At 52.3% G+C, this 16,700-nt stretch overlaps 1 protein-coding gene across 3 annotated transcripts in view; it reads right to left on the bottom strand.

Annotated features, from left to right (window-relative positions):
• The window catches only part of LOC137384386 (CDP-diacylglycerol--glycerol-3-phosphate 3-phosphatidyltransferase, mitochondrial), an 87,164-nt gene that overhangs the window by 5,805 nt on the left and 64,659 nt on the right, over nt 1-16,700 (bottom strand). The gene's annotated exons all lie outside the window — the stretch shown is intronic.

The following is a 16,700-nucleotide window of genomic DNA, read 5'->3' on the forward strand; positions in this document are numbered from 1 at the left end:
AGGTGATGGTGTTCCTATGCATTTGCTGCCGTTGTCCTTCTAGTTGGTAGAGGTCACGGGTTTGGAAGGTGCTGTCAAAGGAGCCTTGGTGCATTGCTGCAGTGCATCTTGTAGATAGTACTCACTGCTGCCACTGTGCGTTGGTGGTGGAGGGAGTGAATGTTTGTAGATGGGGTGCCAATCAAGTGGGCTGCTTTGTCCTGGATGGTGTCGAGCTTCTTGAGTGTTGTTGGAGCTGCACCCATCCAGGCAAGTGGAGAGAGTATTCCATTACACTCCTGACTTAGAGTCATAGAGATACAGCACTGAAACAGGCCCTTCGGCCCACCGAGTCTGTGCCAACCAACAACCGCCCATTGAAACTAATCCTAAATTATTCCCATATTCCCTATCCCCCACCTTCCCCTACCTACACTAGGGGCAATTTACAATGGCCAATTTACCTATCAACCTGCAAGTCTTTGGCTGTGGGAGGAAACCGGAGCACCCGGCGGAAACCCACGCGGTCACAGGGAGAACTTGCAAACTCCGCACAGGCAGTACCCAGAACCGAACCCAGGTCGCGGGAGCTGTGAGGCTGCGGTGCTAACCACTGCGCCTTGTAGATGGTGGACAGGCATTGGGGAGACAGGAGGTGAGTTACTCGCTGCAGAATTCTCAGCCTCTGACCTGCTCCTATAGCCACAGCATTTATGTGGCTGGTCCAGTTCAGTTTCTGGTCAATGGGGACTTCCAGGATGGTGACAGTGGGGGACTCAGCAATGGTAATGCCATGAACGTCAAGGAGAGATGCTTAGATTCTCTCTTGTTTGAGATGGTCATTGCCTGGCACTAATGTTACTTGCCACTTATCAGCCCAAGCCTGGATGTTGTCCAGGTCTTGCTGCATATGGACATGGGCTGCTTCATTATTTGAGGAGTCACAAATGGTGCTGAACATTGTGCAATCATCAGCGAATATTCCCACTTCTGACCTTATGATGGAGGGAAGGTCATTGATGAAGCAGCTGAAGATGGTTGGGCCTAGGACATTATGCTGAGGAACTCCTGCAGTGATGTCCTGGCACTGAGATGATTGACCGCTAACAACCACAATGATCTTCCTTTCTGCTAGGTGAGACTCCAACCAATGGAGATTTTTCCCCATGATTCCCATTGACTCCAGTTTTGCTAGGGATCCTTGGTGCCATACACGGTCAAATGCTGCCTTGATGTCAAGGGCAGTCACTCTCACCTCACCTCTGGAGTTCATCTCTTTAGTCCATGTTTGGACCAAGGCTGTAATGAGGTCAGGGGCTGGGTGGCCCTGGCAGAACCTAAACTGAGCGCCAGTAAGCAGGTTATTGCTGAACAAGTGCCGTTTAATAGCACTGTCAACAACCCCTTCTATTATTAAAAAGGCTTGTAGTGGATTATAATCCTAGCGCCTTTTGGAGGTTATTCTGGATCAGGCGTATTTCTAAGATGATCACTCTCAACTTAATGTTGAGAAAGACAAACCCCAAAAACTTGAATGGGTGTGAAGGACTGATCTAACTGATCCAGGGTATAGTACACATCACTAGGGAGTTTATCCAGGGTATAGTACACATCACTAGGGAGTTTATCCAGGGTATAGTACACATCACTAGGGAGTTTATCCAGGGTATAATACACATCACTAGGGAGTTTATCCAGGGTATAGTACACATCACTAGGGGGTTTATCCAGGGTATAGTACACATCACTAGGGGGTTTATCCAGGGTATAGTACACATCACTAGGGGGTTTATCCAGGGTATAGTACACATCACTAGGGAGTTTATCCAGGGTATAGTACACATCACTCGGGGGTTTATCCAGGGTATAGTACACATCACTAGGGGGTTTATCCAGGGTATAGTACACATCACTAGGGGGTTTATCCAGGGTATAATACACATCACTAGGGGGTTTATCCAGGGTATAGTACACATCACTAGGGGGTTTATCCAGGGTATAGTACACATCACTCGGGGGTTTATCCAGGGTATAGTACACATCACTAGGGAGTTTATCCAGGGTATAGTACACATCACTAGGGAGTTTATCCAGGGTATAATACACATCACTAGGGAGTTTATCCAGGGTATAGTACACATCACTAGGGAGTTTATCCAGGGTATAGTACACATCACTAGGGAGTTTATCCAGGGTATAGTACACATCACTAGGGAGTTTATCCAGGGTATAATACACATCACTAGGGAGTTTATCCAGGGTATAATACACATCACTAGGGAGTTTATCCAGGGTATAATACACATCACTAGGGAGTTTATCCAGGATATAGTACACATCACTAGGGAGTTTATCCAGGGTATAGTACACATCACTAGGGAGTTTATCCAGGGTATAGTACACATCACTAGGGAGTTTATCCAGGGTATAATACACATCACTAGGGAGTTTATCCAGGGTATAGTACACATCACTAGGGGGTTTATCCAGGGTATAGTACACATCACTAGGGGGTTTATCCAGGGTATAGTACACATCACTAGGGGGTTTATCCAGGGTATAGTACACATCACTAGGGAGTTTATCCAGGGTATAGTACACATCACTCGGGGGTTTATCCAGGGTATAGTACACATCACTAGGGGGTTTATCCAGGGTATAGTACACATCACTAGGGGGTTTATCCAGGGTATAATACACATCACTAGGGGGTTTATCCAGGGTATAGTACACATCACTAGGGGGTTTATCCAGGGTATAGTACACATCACTCGGGGGTTTATCCAGGGTATAGTACACATCACTAGGGAGTTTATCCAGGGTATAGTACACATCACTAGGGAGTTTATCCAGGGTATAATACACATCACTAGGGAGTTTATCCAGGGTATAGTACACATCACTAGGGAGTTTATCCAGGGTATAGTACACATCACTAGGGAGTTTATCCAGGGTATAGTACACATCACTAGGGAGTTTATCCAGGGTATAATACACATCACTAGGGAGTTTATCCAGGGTATAATACACATCACTAGGGAGTTTATCCAGGGTATAATACACATCACTAGGGAGTTTATCCAGGATATAGTACACATCACTAGGGAGTTTATCCAGGGTATAGTACACATCACTAGGGAGTTTATCCAGGGTATAGTACACATCACTAGGGTGTTTATCCAGGGTATAGTACACATCACTCGGGGGTTTATCCAGGGTATAGTACACATCACTAGGGAGTTTATCCAGGGTATAGTACACATCACTAGGGGGTTTATCCAGGGTATAGTACACATCACTCGGGGGTTTATCCAGGGTATAGTACACATCACTAGGGAGTTTATCCAGGGTATAGTACACATCACTAGGCGGTTTATCCAGGGTATGTATTAATATCTAATAAAAGCTGAACTTTGGGTATATCTGTTTATTAACACTAATGTTTTCCTTCATTTATGGTGTCACCATTTGTTGCTGAATGGTCTTTTAACACAATTTACCTTATTTAAAGAATCATACCATGGTGGAAATTGATAGAGTAAATGAAAACTGTAATAATAAGCTGCACATTTTTCAAAGGAGTGTAAGCCAAAGATACCCTATAAGAACAGTGGCGCAGTGGTTAGCACCGCAGCCTCACAGCTCCAGCGATCCAGGTTCAATTCTGGGTACTGCCTGTGTGGAGTTTGCAAGTTCTCCCTGTGTCTGCGTGGGTTTCCTCCGGGTGCTCCGGTTTCCTCCCACATGCCAAAGACTTGCAGGTGGTAGGTTAATTGGCCATTATATAAATTGCCCCTCGTATAGGTAGGTGGTAGGGAAATACATAGGGGCAGGTGGGGATGTGGTAGGAATATGGAATTAGTGTAGGATTAGTATAAATGGGTGGTTGATGGTCGGCACAGACTCGGTGGGCCGAAGGGCCTGTTTCAGTGCTGTATCTCTAAAACTAAAAACTAAAACTAACTGTCCATAAAGGAAAGGAACTAGCTGAGAATATAAATGTCCTCCATAGAGTCTTTTAACAAGTTTCAGTCAGATTAGAATAACCTGGATATTACGAGGGTCTGGGAATCTCTCCTCAGTAATATACCTCCCCCCAACAATCAACAATGGAACTGGCATTGTCAAAAGGTATTTCCTGACAGTACTGGGAAATTGAGATAAAATGAAATGGTTAATAATTTGGCAACAGCATACATATTACTTGGTGCTAAACACAGTGCAATAAATTGGATTGCTGTACTTAAAGTCTTACAGTAATATTAAAGCATCTTTCACACTGCATTAAGAAATAGCATCATCAGGTTCAATCTGGGTTCAGACACGGAAGAATTAAACATCCTTAAGAAACCAAAATATCAGAGAGAAAGAAAACACTGGCAAAATGACAAACAACTCCAGGTTGGATTGGGGGTGATCTACAAACAAGCATTTGACCCACTCTCAGGTACAGAACATTTCATAAGATTGGAGCTTACCCTTCAACGCACTGCTTTTTTATTTATACATAAATGACTTTGATATTGGAGCACAGAGTAAAATATCAAAATTTGCCGACAATACCAAACTTGGAGGTGTGGCAGACAGTTGTTACAACCATGACAGGAGGAGTGTACTGTTTATTCTAGTCCCACTTCTTCACAGGTCACAACATATATTTAAATTTTCCCACTTACCGATATGGTCAATCATATACTCTATTTTTCCCAGAATAAAACACGCCAACCAGGTTTCTTTAATAAACAACAAAATTAGCAGTTTATTATAAAACAAGTCTTAACCAATAATGAAGTAAAACATACACACAAACTGAAATATTAAAGCCCCTTATTTATCCTAGCCACTTACACACACATACCTTCGCACCAGTTAACTGGGAAAAATAAAAGGGGGATTTTTGGTTATATCTGTTACAAAGAAAACAGGAAGGAAAAAAAACACAGGCTTAAAAGAAGGTATGGAAAGTTTTGGCGTCCCAAATGCGCATAGGTGGTTGTCACTAGGATCTTCGTAGAACAGCTCTTTCCAGGTGGTGTCGAAGATCAGTTGGGGTAGGCTTTCTAAGATATGCAGCTACAGAGGCTCCAAATAGGTCTTACAGCAGGAATACAGCAACAAGGTTTCAGTTCCCACACATTCGATATGCAAAGGTTTCTTCAAACATGCACGATTTCTTCAAATACAGGATGAAACAGGAATCGGATACACAGGATGCAGGATTTGTTTGACAGAGAGAGAGTTGAGCTGTTCTTCTTGTGGCAGGCAAGAAGCAACTGTCTTTTGCAACAGTTCAAAATGAAACTAAATCATTCCAGAAGCCAAGTCTCCTGACCGCTATAAATCTTAACCGTCACTTCTTTGTAAACATCTCCCCAAGTCAAAAACAACCCCTGCTGTGAGATTATCCACAGACAGATATCTTCCAGTAAGACTTGTTAACTAGCCAAAACTCATGAACCCTCTGATGATCTTTCTTAGAAAAAAAACAAAGTTCAGCATCTCTTCAGATTCTAGATGACTTGATGTCCATAATTCAACTATAAGCGCTTAAAACATATTGTAAAAAAGTACTCTCATAACACAGTGAGGATGATACCAATCAACTGCATCAGGATATAGATAGGCTAGCAGAATGGGCAGACAAGTGGCAGATGGAATTTAAAGAGAGAAATGTGAGGTGATACATTTAGACAAAAAGGGATGGAGAGTCAATACAGACTAAATGGTACAGTTTTAAAGAGTGTACAGGGACAGAAGGACCAGGGGGTTCACGTACATAGATCTTTAAAGGTAGCAGGACATTTTGAGAGAGTAGTTAGCAAAGCATATGGGATCTTGAGTTTCATTAATAGAGGTATTGAGTACAAAAGCAAGGAGGTTATGCTGAACCTTTATAAAGCTCTGTTAGACCACAACTAGAGTATTGTCTCCAGTTCTGATCACCACACTTTAGGAAAGATGTGAGGATCTTTGAGAGGGTGCAGAGGAGATTTACCTGAAGGGATCCAGGGGCGATGGGATTTTAACTACAAGGTTAGGTTGGAGAAGCTGGGGTTATTCTTGAAACAAAAGGAGATTGAGGGGACATTTGATAGAGGTGTACAAGATTCTGACAGGTTTGGATTGGGTAGACAAAGAAAAGCTATTCCCATTAGTTGATGGTACAAGGACGAAGCAGCCCGCTTGATTGGCACCCCATCCACAAACATTCACTCACTCCACCACCAACGCACATTGGCAGCGGCGTGTACGTCTATAAGATGCACTGCAGCAACACATCAAGGCTACTCAGGCAGCACCTTCCAAACACACGACCTCTATCATCTAGAAGGACAAGGGCAGCAGATGCATGGGAACACCATCACCTGCAAGTGCCCCTCCAAGCCATATACCATCCTGACATGGCAATATATTGCTGTTCCTTCACTGTCGCTGGGTCAAAATCCTGGAACTCCCTTCCTAATAGCACTGTGGGTGTACCTACCCCACATGGACTGCAGCAGTTCAAGGCGACAGCTCACCACCACCTTTTCATGGGCAATTAGGGATGGGGAATAAATGCTGGCCTGGCCAGCGATGCCCACATCCCATGAAACGAATAAAAAAAAACCTAGGGGACACAGATTTAAGGTTTTGGGCAAGAGAAGCAGAGGGGATGTGAAAAACAACATTTTTACGCAGTGAGTGGTAATGACCTGGAACTCGCTGCCTATGGGGGTGGTGAAAGTGGAGATGAATAATTTCAAAAGGAAATTTGATGGGCACTTGAGGGAAATAAACTTATAGGGCTAAGGGGATAGAGTGGGGAAATGGACTGATTGTATTGCTGTACAGAAAGCTGGCATGGAACTCAATGGGCCAAAGGTCTCCTTCTGTGCCGTTATGACTCTATGGCTGCAGTGCAGCTCAAATACACTGTGATGACGTATTAGGGTCATTTGCAAAACCATTCCAAAATAAATGAGTTGTTTATTTCTCAATGGTTAAAAGTGTACATGGCAAAATAAAACCATTATGGCTAACAAGAAATGTGCAGAGACAAATAGTACTTAAGCAGAAGCCATTTTACAGACAGAAGGAATTTAACTCACAGGACAACATACCACACATGGGCTGGATCTTGTGCTCAGCCTGAAGGCGAGTTTTGTGGCTGGAGAGGCCGGAGAATAAGAACAGAATCGCCCGCCACGTAACCAGACGCCATAATACTGGGTTTCGATTTTCCCGGAGGCGGCGATGCACCATGGCAGCACCTCCACTGTTCTGCGACGGGACTATACTTTCAAGGTGTTAAATACCTTTTTGCATTAATTAGAATGCAATTCGCCACAATCCTACTAGACATTCGCAATCTTCAGTTTGATGCACGGCACTCACAAGCCTTCACTTTCCCGTCCTTGAAAAGCCAGCGCCACAGAGTCAAGAGTCCTTGGTGCCTGCAAAGGTTAGGTAAATTTTGCCTTGCTATCCTGCAGAGTTTGTTGAAACATCAGACACTGCCACTAAGGTTAATTCCCAGAAGAGAGGGGAGGTTGGAACTCTGCAAGTGCATACTGTTGGGGGACGGGTGGAGCTCTGCAAGTATATATCGTTGGGGGGGGGGGGGGGGGGGAGAAAAGGGGGTGAACTCTGCAATTGTATATCATTGTGGGGAGTGGGACCTGAGAAACTGTATAGGCTGCTTTTGTCTGGGGTCAATTTGAATGGTATTCCAATGGTCATGATGGCTCACACTTTATAAAGGTTGTGCAGGCAATGTCAGGCCATACCATAGAGCTCATGCAGGAATACTGCTGAAGCAGGAATTAACACAAATCTCTGCCCAGATAGGTGTCCTTGACCTCTTGAAGGAATCTGAAGTTACCAGGAGAATAGAGATGGATATGATCCATAATAATAATATAAAAGCAAAATACTGCGGATGCTGGAAATCTGAAATAAAAACAAGAAATGCTGGAATCACTCAGCAGGTCTGGCAGCATCTGTGGAAAGAGAAGCAGAGTTAACGTTTCGGGTCAGTGACCCGGATGGATATGATCCATCCTGTTTTCCTGGATTCCGTTCCTGTGATGAGGCATCACCGCCGGAGGCGGGCTCAAGAGGCAGCTGCGGCCCAGGAGGAAGCTCCCAGACACAAGCAGCAGCGGAGCCCACAGATGCCAGCGAGTCTATAGGACTCACATGACATACCTCCAGATGTCTGAGCGCCAGTACCAGAGATGACTACGGATGACCAGAGATGCTGTCACACACCTCTGCACACGGCTGAATGATGATTTGCAACCAATGGGCTTTGGTGGTCACCCAATGCCTGTGGCACTCCAAATTAGAACCATAGAAAAGTTACAGCAAAGAAAGAGGCCACTCAGCCCATCGTGTCTGCACTGGCTGAAAAAACTAGCCGCCCAATCTAATCCCACTTTCCAGCACCTGGTCCGTGGTCTTGCAGGTTACTGCACTTTAAACGCAGGTCCAAGTACCTTTTAAATGAGTTGAGGGTTTTTTCCTCCACCTCAGATCTGGGCAGTGAATTCCAGACACACACCACCATCTGGGTGAAAAAGTTTTTTCCTCATGTCCCGTCAAATCCTTCTACCAATCTGTGCCCCCTGGTAACTGACCTCTCCACTAAGAGAAACAGGTCCTTTCTGTCTGCTGTATCTAGGCCACTCATAATTTTGTACACCTCAATTAAGTCACCCCTCAGCCTCCTCTATTCTAAGGAAACAACCCAAGCCGATCCAATCTTTCCTCATCGCTGCATTACTGTGGCCCTAAACTTCTACGCCTGTGGAACATTCCAGGGATCAACCGGCGATATGTGTGGGGTCTCTCAATCAGCAGTGCACCGCTACATCAAGGTGACCAATGCTCTGTTCAGGAGGTCCAGCGGCTATGTCCGCAACAGGACTGACCCTGAGAGTCAGACAGAGAGGGCCATTGGATTTGGGGCCGTTGTTGGATTCCCACAGGTCCATGTCGTAATCAACTGCACACATGGCCATCAAGGCTCCCACGGACCAACCAGCCGCCTTCATAAACAGAAAGGGGTTTCATTCCATCAATGTTCAACTAGTGTGCGACCAGAGAAAGCACTTCCTACAAGTGCATGCCCGTTTCCCAGATAGCTGCCATGACTCGTGCAAACTTGGCCAGTCACCCTGCTCACTATCACGGGTAGATACTTGGGGATAAGGGCTACCCTTGATGGCATGGCTCTGATGCCAGTGAGGAACCCCAACAATGATGCGGAACAGCATTACAACACCTACCACAGGTCCACCCAAGCGACCATCAAGCAGGCCATTGGTATGCTGAAGATGTGCTTCCGCTGCCTCGATAGATCTGGTGGAGCCCTACAGTATGCACCAGACAGGGTTGGGCGCATCGTCATAGTCTGCTGCATCTGCACAGCATCACACTCCCGGGGGGGGGGCCTTGCAACATGATGTAGTACAAGAGCATGGCACAGCCTCAGATGGTAAGGAGACAGAGGGCACTCAAGAACAAGCATGCATGGGAAATCAGACAGCAGTGATGGAAGTCCGAAATGGCAAGCAGCGAGCAAGAGAGGCAGGACAGAGATCGATAACTGGGCACTTCCAGAATCCATGAACTTACATATGAACAAATGAACTAGGAGCAGGAGTAGGCCACTCGGCCCTCGAGCCTGCTCTGCCATTCAATAAGATCATGGCTGATCTGATTGTAATCTCAACTCCACATTCCAGCCTACACCCTATAACCTTTCACCCCCTTGCTTGTCAAGAATCTATCTACCTCTGCCTTAAAAATATTCAAAGACTCTGCTTCCACTGCCATTTGAGGAAGAGAGAGCCAAAGACTCACAAACCTCAGAGAAAATATTTCTCCTCATTTCTGCCTTAAATGAGCGACCCCTTACTTTTAAACAATGACCCCCAGTTCTAGAGTTTCCCACAAAAGGAAACATCCTTTCCACATCCATCCTGTCAAGAACCCTCAGGATTTTATATGTTTCAATCAAGTCACCTCTTACTCTTTTAAACTTCAGCAGATACATGCCTAGCTTGTCCAACCTTTCTTCGTAAGACAACCCACTCATTCCAGGTATTAGTCTAGTAAACCTTCTCTGAACTGCTTCCAATGTATTTACATCCTTCCTTAAATAAGGAGACCAATACTGTACACAGTACTCCAGATGCGGTCTCACCAATGCCCTGTATAAATAACATAGTGATTCCTGACAACTCCTGCTCTCTGCGCATGCGCTGCGTTCCGACTTGCCAGGACTGGTTAAGCGCATGCGCCGATGGCGTCACCGCGTGACGTGTGCATTTTCGGGCAAGGCGCCTGGTCGGCCTCTGCGCATGCACTTTATGCATACCGCAATGCAACGCCAAAGGAGGAGAGGTTTTGTCGGACATTTTCTGGCAATTATTTAGTCGTTTTGGAGATTTCAGTCCGCTTCATTTTTATTAGAAAGAGGAGATTGCTCCAAGGTCAGTTGCTCTGAAAACATTTCCATTGTCTGGGGCACGACATGTGCTCCAGTCCAGTGCACTGCACTAAAATCTTTTCCATTGTCTGGGGCTGTGTGCAGGCAGTACATGTGCTCCAGTCCAGTGAACAGCTTGCCATCTAAACGGTCACTTTCATTTCTGTAAAGTTTCTACGGACTGCCTTCTGTATTTATCTCATCTCATGTTTCCCGTGAGGTCAACAATTTGCCTGGAGGCACCTTTGGATGGAGGTGGCCACGAGCTGGACATCAGTCGCGTGCCACAATACATGGATGCTGAACGTTATACCCCCTGGTCTAATGAGCTGATGGACCATACTTACGCCTGCCTGTTCACAGCTCCACTTCCCCCACCTGCGGGACCTCTCCTTGCTGTTCAGTCACACTGGCAGAGCCAATCACCGTACTGATGGACACTGATATTGAACCACCAGTTCCTGCACCCATCAGAGCAGTGCACATGGACACACAGCCACCTGTTTCCCCATACACCCTTGAAACAACCATGCAGAGCCTTGTGAGACTCCGCAAATGCCAGTTGCTGCCTGTCAAGCAGAGAGGGCGTCCAAAGAGGTCAAGCGCTTGGGGAACATTCAGCAAGGAGAGACTGAGCACTAAAAGAAACAAGCATGCCGTGTCCAGTGGTAGCACGAATGTGAATGCTCTTGCTGCGTACACAACTGGTGAGGTGGGAGTGCAGCCACACCGTTCTCCATCCCCAATGTTGCTTTAAGGCAAAGGTAGATAAGAGCGAAAGAAATGGAAGGCGATGCTGACAGTAGTAGGCAGGATTAAATGGGAGTGGATGGGAAGGCGCAGGAGTAGCATAACCACTAGTAGGGAACAGCTGGGCTAAATGGCCTGCTTTATGTTCATATTCCAAAAGAAATGTGCTTCTTTTTCCAGCACCCTCACATCATTCATTTTGTCCCTTAGAGCAGCATTGAACCATCACGAGATAGGGGCAGTAACATCATCCTGACTCCTACAGCTGAGGTGGGTACTAAGTGATTCACTGGCGGTGTTATCAGTACATGCCTTTACTGCAGAACATAAAGCATGCTCAACAGTAATTTCATTGGAGGGAGGGAAGCTCTGACACTGATTTTATTTCTTTTCATGTAAATCATGCCCTCGAGAAAACAATCCTTGAGACGTAAGGTCAGCACTCAAGCAACGAAGAATGCTGGATCATGCTGCGGAGCTTGCCACGATGTGGAAAGGAACCTTGCATTTATGGATGAAATGGGAGCGCACATTGAGATGCACTTGGGGAACATTCACCAAGAATAGACTGAGCTCAGACTCTTGTGACTTTGCCTTCTTCACATGGACAATACAGTAGTGGAATAGAGAGCCAAGCGTTTATTCACCACTAGGCTCTCCAGGAACAATCTCTTTAGTCCTATATAGCAGAGACTCGGTCTGTCTGTTTCACGAGAATGCTGGCGACACAACACTCATGTCGCCATGCACAGCAGTGCCTCGAATGCTTCATGTACTGAATAAAATTTCTCAATAATTGAACATGGAATTGTTGAGGTTTTTGATGATATTTTTCCTGACTTTGCAACTGTACTTCAGATATTCAACTGTGGTCCTTGGGTGGGGGGGGGGGGGGGGGAGGTGGGGGGAGTTAAATTCAGAACTGCCTGAAGAGAGGGATGCAAAAGGCAGGGACCAGGCAGCTGGAATGCCAGCAGTACAGTTGAGAAGTAGGGGAGAAAGCAGCTGGATGGGGGATCTTGGGCAGGAGGGAGCGGCTGGATGGGGGATCTTGGGCAGGAGGGAGCGGCTGGATGGGGGATCTTGGGCAGGAGGGAGCGGCTGGATGGGGGATCTTGGGCAGGAGGGAGCGGCTGGATGGCGGTGGCTGAAGTGAGGCCGTAGAGAGCTGCGGAGAGTGAACGGCCAAAGACCTTGGTGTTGCCGGGTGCAGGGACCGACCAGTACTTCTTTTGCTGTTGCAAGTGTATGGCGCATGCGCAGAAAAACGCACTCCTCCTCCCTCCACCCACCTCGCCGCTCTTTCTGGCTGCTCCGCTCCCCCCTCGCCGCTCTCTCCAGCCGCTCCGCTCCACTCCCCCATGTCCCTGGCCCACTCGCTCGCCCCATCCCGGCCCGCTCCGCTCCTCCCCTCCCCCCACTGTCCCTCGGCCCGTCTTGCTCACTCTCTCCCTCTGGCCATTGTGTGCTGCCATGTGTTTAGGTTAGGTTGCCTTCGTGCGATTATTTGAGCAGCGCCATCTTTAGTCCTGGCAGCTGCCTGAAGTCACAGACTGTGTCGTTTTAGCAACACATGCTGCAATTGTGCATGTGCCACTGCAGCGCCACCTAGTGGTAGTATTGTCAGCAAACGCAGCTATAAAGCATAACCTCCCTACTTTTGTATTCAATTCCCCTTGCAATAAACGATAACATTCTATGAGCTTTCCTCATTACTTGCTGTACCTGCATACTAACCTTTTGCGATTCATACACCAGGACACGCAACTCCCTCTGCATCTCAGAGCTCTGCAATCTCTCACCATTTAGATCAGGGTTGTCCAACATACAGCCCGCAGGCGAGGACCCGGGCGCCAACAGTTTGCAACTGGCCCATGGATGTAAACAGTACCCAAGCTGTTCCTCATCCTCACCAGGGGTCAGAGATTGGAGATTGGAAATTTCCGATCGTCAGACTGGCTTTTAAACTATTGTGCTGTTAGTTTCACATTTGACAGCTGCTCATGGGAAGACCCGTTTCCCCAACAGACTCTGGATGTTTTCCGGAGGGTTCTGATTTTTTGTTAAAAGCCAGCTGGAAAACACCGAATATGTCAGGGGCTATCAACTGTGAAACTGATCTTGCTGAAAACAACTGACCAACCATATGCTCAGCAACTATGTGACAGAGAAAGGGGGCAGGAACAAGACAGCGCAGGGGGGGGGGGGGAACGGAAAGAGCAAGAGGGGGGCAGAAGAGAGTGAGGGGGGGGGGGAGAGCGAGAGTGAGGGGGGGGGGAGAGCGAGAGTGAGGGGGGGGGGGATGAGCGAGAGTGAGGGGGGGGGGAGAGCGAGAGTGAGGGGGGGGGGGAGAGCGAGAGTGAGGGGGGGGGGGGAGAGCGAGAGTGAGGGGGGGGGGGAGAGCGAGAGTGAGGGGGGGGAGAGCGAGAGTGAGGGGGGGGGGGAGAGCGGAGGGGGGTGAGAGCGAGGGGGGGGAGAGCGAGGGGGGGGAGAGCGAGGGGGGGGAGAGCGAGGGGGGGGAGAGCGAGGGGGGGGAGAGCGAGGGGGGGGAGAGCGAGGGGGGGGAGAGCGAGGGGGGGGAGAGCGAGGGGGGGAAAGCGAGGGGGGGGGAAAGCGAGGGGGGGGAGAGAGCGAGGGGGGGGAAAGCGAGGGGGGAGGAGAGCGAGGGGGGAGGAGAGCGAGGGGGGGGGAGAGCGAGGGGGGGGAGAGCGAGGGGGGGGGAGAGCGAGGGGGGGGAGAGCGAGGGGGGGGAGAGCGAGGGGGGGGAGCGCGAGGGGGGGAGAGCGAGGGGGGGAGAGCGAGGGGGGGAGAGCGAGGGGGGGAGAGCGAGGGGGGGGAGAGCGAGGGGGGGAGAGCGAGGGGGGGGAGAGGGGGGGGAGAGCGAGGGGGGGAGAGCGAGGGGGGGAGAGCGAGGGGGGGGGAGAGCGAGGGGGGGGAGAGCGAGGGGGGGGAGAGCGAGGGGGGGGAGAGCGAGGGGGGGGAGAGCGAGGGGGGGGAGAGCGAGGGGGGGGAGAGCGAGGGGGGGGGAGAGCGAGGGGGGGAGAGCGAGGGGGGGAGAGCGAGGGGGGGGAGAGCGAGGGGGGGGGAGAGCGAGGGGGGGGAGAGCGAGGGGGGGGAGAGCGAGGGGGGGGGAGAGCGAGGGGGGGGAGAGCGAGGGGGGGGAGAGCGAGGGGGGGGAGAGCGAGGGGGGGGGAGAGCGAGGGGGGGGAGAGCGAGGGGGGGGAGAGCGAGGGGGGGAGAGCGAGGGGGGGGAGAGCGAGGGGGGGGAGAGCGAGGGGGGGGAGAGCGAGGGGGGGGAGAGCGAGGGGGGGGAGAGCGAGGGGGGGGAGAGCGAGGGGGGAGAGGAGGGGGGGAGAGCGAGGGGGGGGAGAGCGAGGGGCGGAGAGCGAGGGGGGAGAGCGAGGGGGGGGAGAGCGAGGGGGGGGAGAGCGAGGGGGGGGAGAGCGGAGGGGGGGGGGTAGAGCGAGGGGGGAGAGCGAGGGGGGGGAGAGCGAGGGGGGGGAGAGCGAGGGGGGGGAGAGCGAGGGGGGGGGAGAGCGAGGGGGGGGAGAGCGAGGGGGGGGAGAGCGAGGGGGGGGGAGAGCGAGGGGGGGGGAGAGCGAGGGGGGGGGAGAGCGAGGGGGGGGAGAGCGAGGGGGGGGAGAGCGAGGGGGGGGAGAGCGAGGGGGGGGAGAGCGAGGGGGGGAGAGCGAGGGGGGGGGAGAGCGAGGGGGGGGAGAGCGAGGGGGGGGGAGAGCGAGGGGGGGGGAGAGCGAGGGGGGGGGAGAGCGAGGGGGGGGGAGAGCGAGGGGGGGAGAGCGAGGGGGGGGAGAGCGAGGGGGGGAGAGCGAGGGGGGAGGAGAGCGAGGGGGGGGGAGAGCGAGGGGGGGGAGAGCGAGGGGGGGAGAGCGAGGGGGGGGAGAGCGAGGGGGGAGAGCGAGGGGGGGTAGAGCGAGGGGGGGAGAGCGTGGGGGGGGAGAGCGAGGGGGGAGAGCGAGGGGGGGAGAGCGAGGGGGGGGAGAGCGAGGGGGGGAGAGCGAGGGGGGGGAGAGTCGAGGGGGGGGAGAGCGAGGGGGGGGAGAGCGAGGGGGGGGAGAGCGAGGGGGGGGGAGAGCGAGGGGGGGGAGAGCGAGGGGGGGGAGAGCGAGGGGGGGGGAGAGCGAGGGGGGGGAGAGCAGGGGGGGGAGAGCGAGGGGGGGGGGAGAGCGAGGGGGGGAGAGCGAGGGGGGGGAGAGCGAGGGGGGGGAGAGCGAGGGGGGGGAGAGCGAGGGGGGGAGAGCGAGGGGGGGGAGAGGAGGGGGGGGAGAGCGAGGGGGGGAGAGCGAGGGGGGGGAGAGCGAGGGGGGGGAGAGCGAGGGGGGGGAGAGCGAGGGGGGGGGAGAGCGAGGGGGGGGAGAGCGAGGGGGGGGGAGAGCGAGGGGGGGAGAGCGAGGGGGGGGAGAGCGAGGGGGGGAGAGCGAGGGGGGGAGAGCGAGGGGGGAGAGCGAGGGGGGGAGAGCGAGGGGGGGAGAGCGATGGGGGGGAGAGCGAGGGGGGGGAGAGCGAGGGGGGGTGAGAGCGAGGGGGGGGAGAGCGAGGGGGTGGAGAGCGAGGGGGGGGAGAGCGAGGGGGGGGGAGAGCGAGGGGGGGGGGAGAGCGAGGGGGGGGAGAGCGAGGGGGGGAGAGCGAGGGGGGGAGAGCGAGGGGGGGGAGAGCGAGGGGGGGGAGAGCGAGGGGGGGAGAGCGAGGGGGGGGAGAGAGAGAGGGGAGAGAGAGAGGGGGAGAGAGAGAGGGGGAGAGAGAGAGGGAGAGAGAGAGGGGAGAGAGAGAGGGAGAGAGAGAGGGGAGAGAGAGAGGGGGGGAGAGAGAGAGGGGGGGAGAGAGAGAGGGGGAGAGAGAGAGGGGGAGAGAGGGGGAGAGAGAGGGGGAGAGAGAGGGGAGAGAGGGGAGAGAGAGGGGGAGAGAGAGGGGGAGAGAGAGGGGGAGAGAGAGGGGGAGGAGAGAGGGGGAGGAGAGAGGGGGAGGAGAGAGGGGGGAGAGAGGGGGGAGAGAGGGGGAGAGAGAGGGGAGAGAGAGGGGGAGAGAGAGGGGGAGAGAGAGGGGGAGAGAGAGGGGGAGAGAGAGGGGGAGAGAGAGGGGAGAGAGAGAGGGGGAGAGAGAGAGGGGGAGAGAGAGAGGGGGAGAGAGAGAGGGGGAGAGAGAGAGGGGGAGAGAGAGGGGAGAGAGAGGGGGGAGAGAGAGGGGAGAGAGGGAGAGAGAGGGGGAGAGAGAGAGGGGGAGAGAGAGAGGGGAGAGAGAGAGGGGGAGAGAGAGAGGGGGAGAGAGAGAGGGGGAGAGAGAGAGGGGTGAGAGAGAGGGGAGAGAGAGAGGGGGAGAGAGAGAGGGGAGAGAGAGAGGGGGAGAGAGAGAGGGGGAGAGAGAGAGGGGGAGAGAGAGAGGGGGGAGAGAGAGAGGGGGGAGAGAGAGAGGGGGGAGAGAGAGAGGGGGGAGAGAGAGAGGGGGGAGAGAGGGGAGAGAGAGAGGGGGAGAGAGGGGA

Source organism: Heterodontus francisci, chromosome 26 (assembly GCF_036365525.1).
Source record: "Heterodontus francisci isolate sHetFra1 chromosome 26, sHetFra1.hap1, whole genome shotgun sequence".
NCBI lineage: Eukaryota > Metazoa > Chordata > Chondrichthyes > Heterodontiformes > Heterodontidae > Heterodontus > Heterodontus francisci.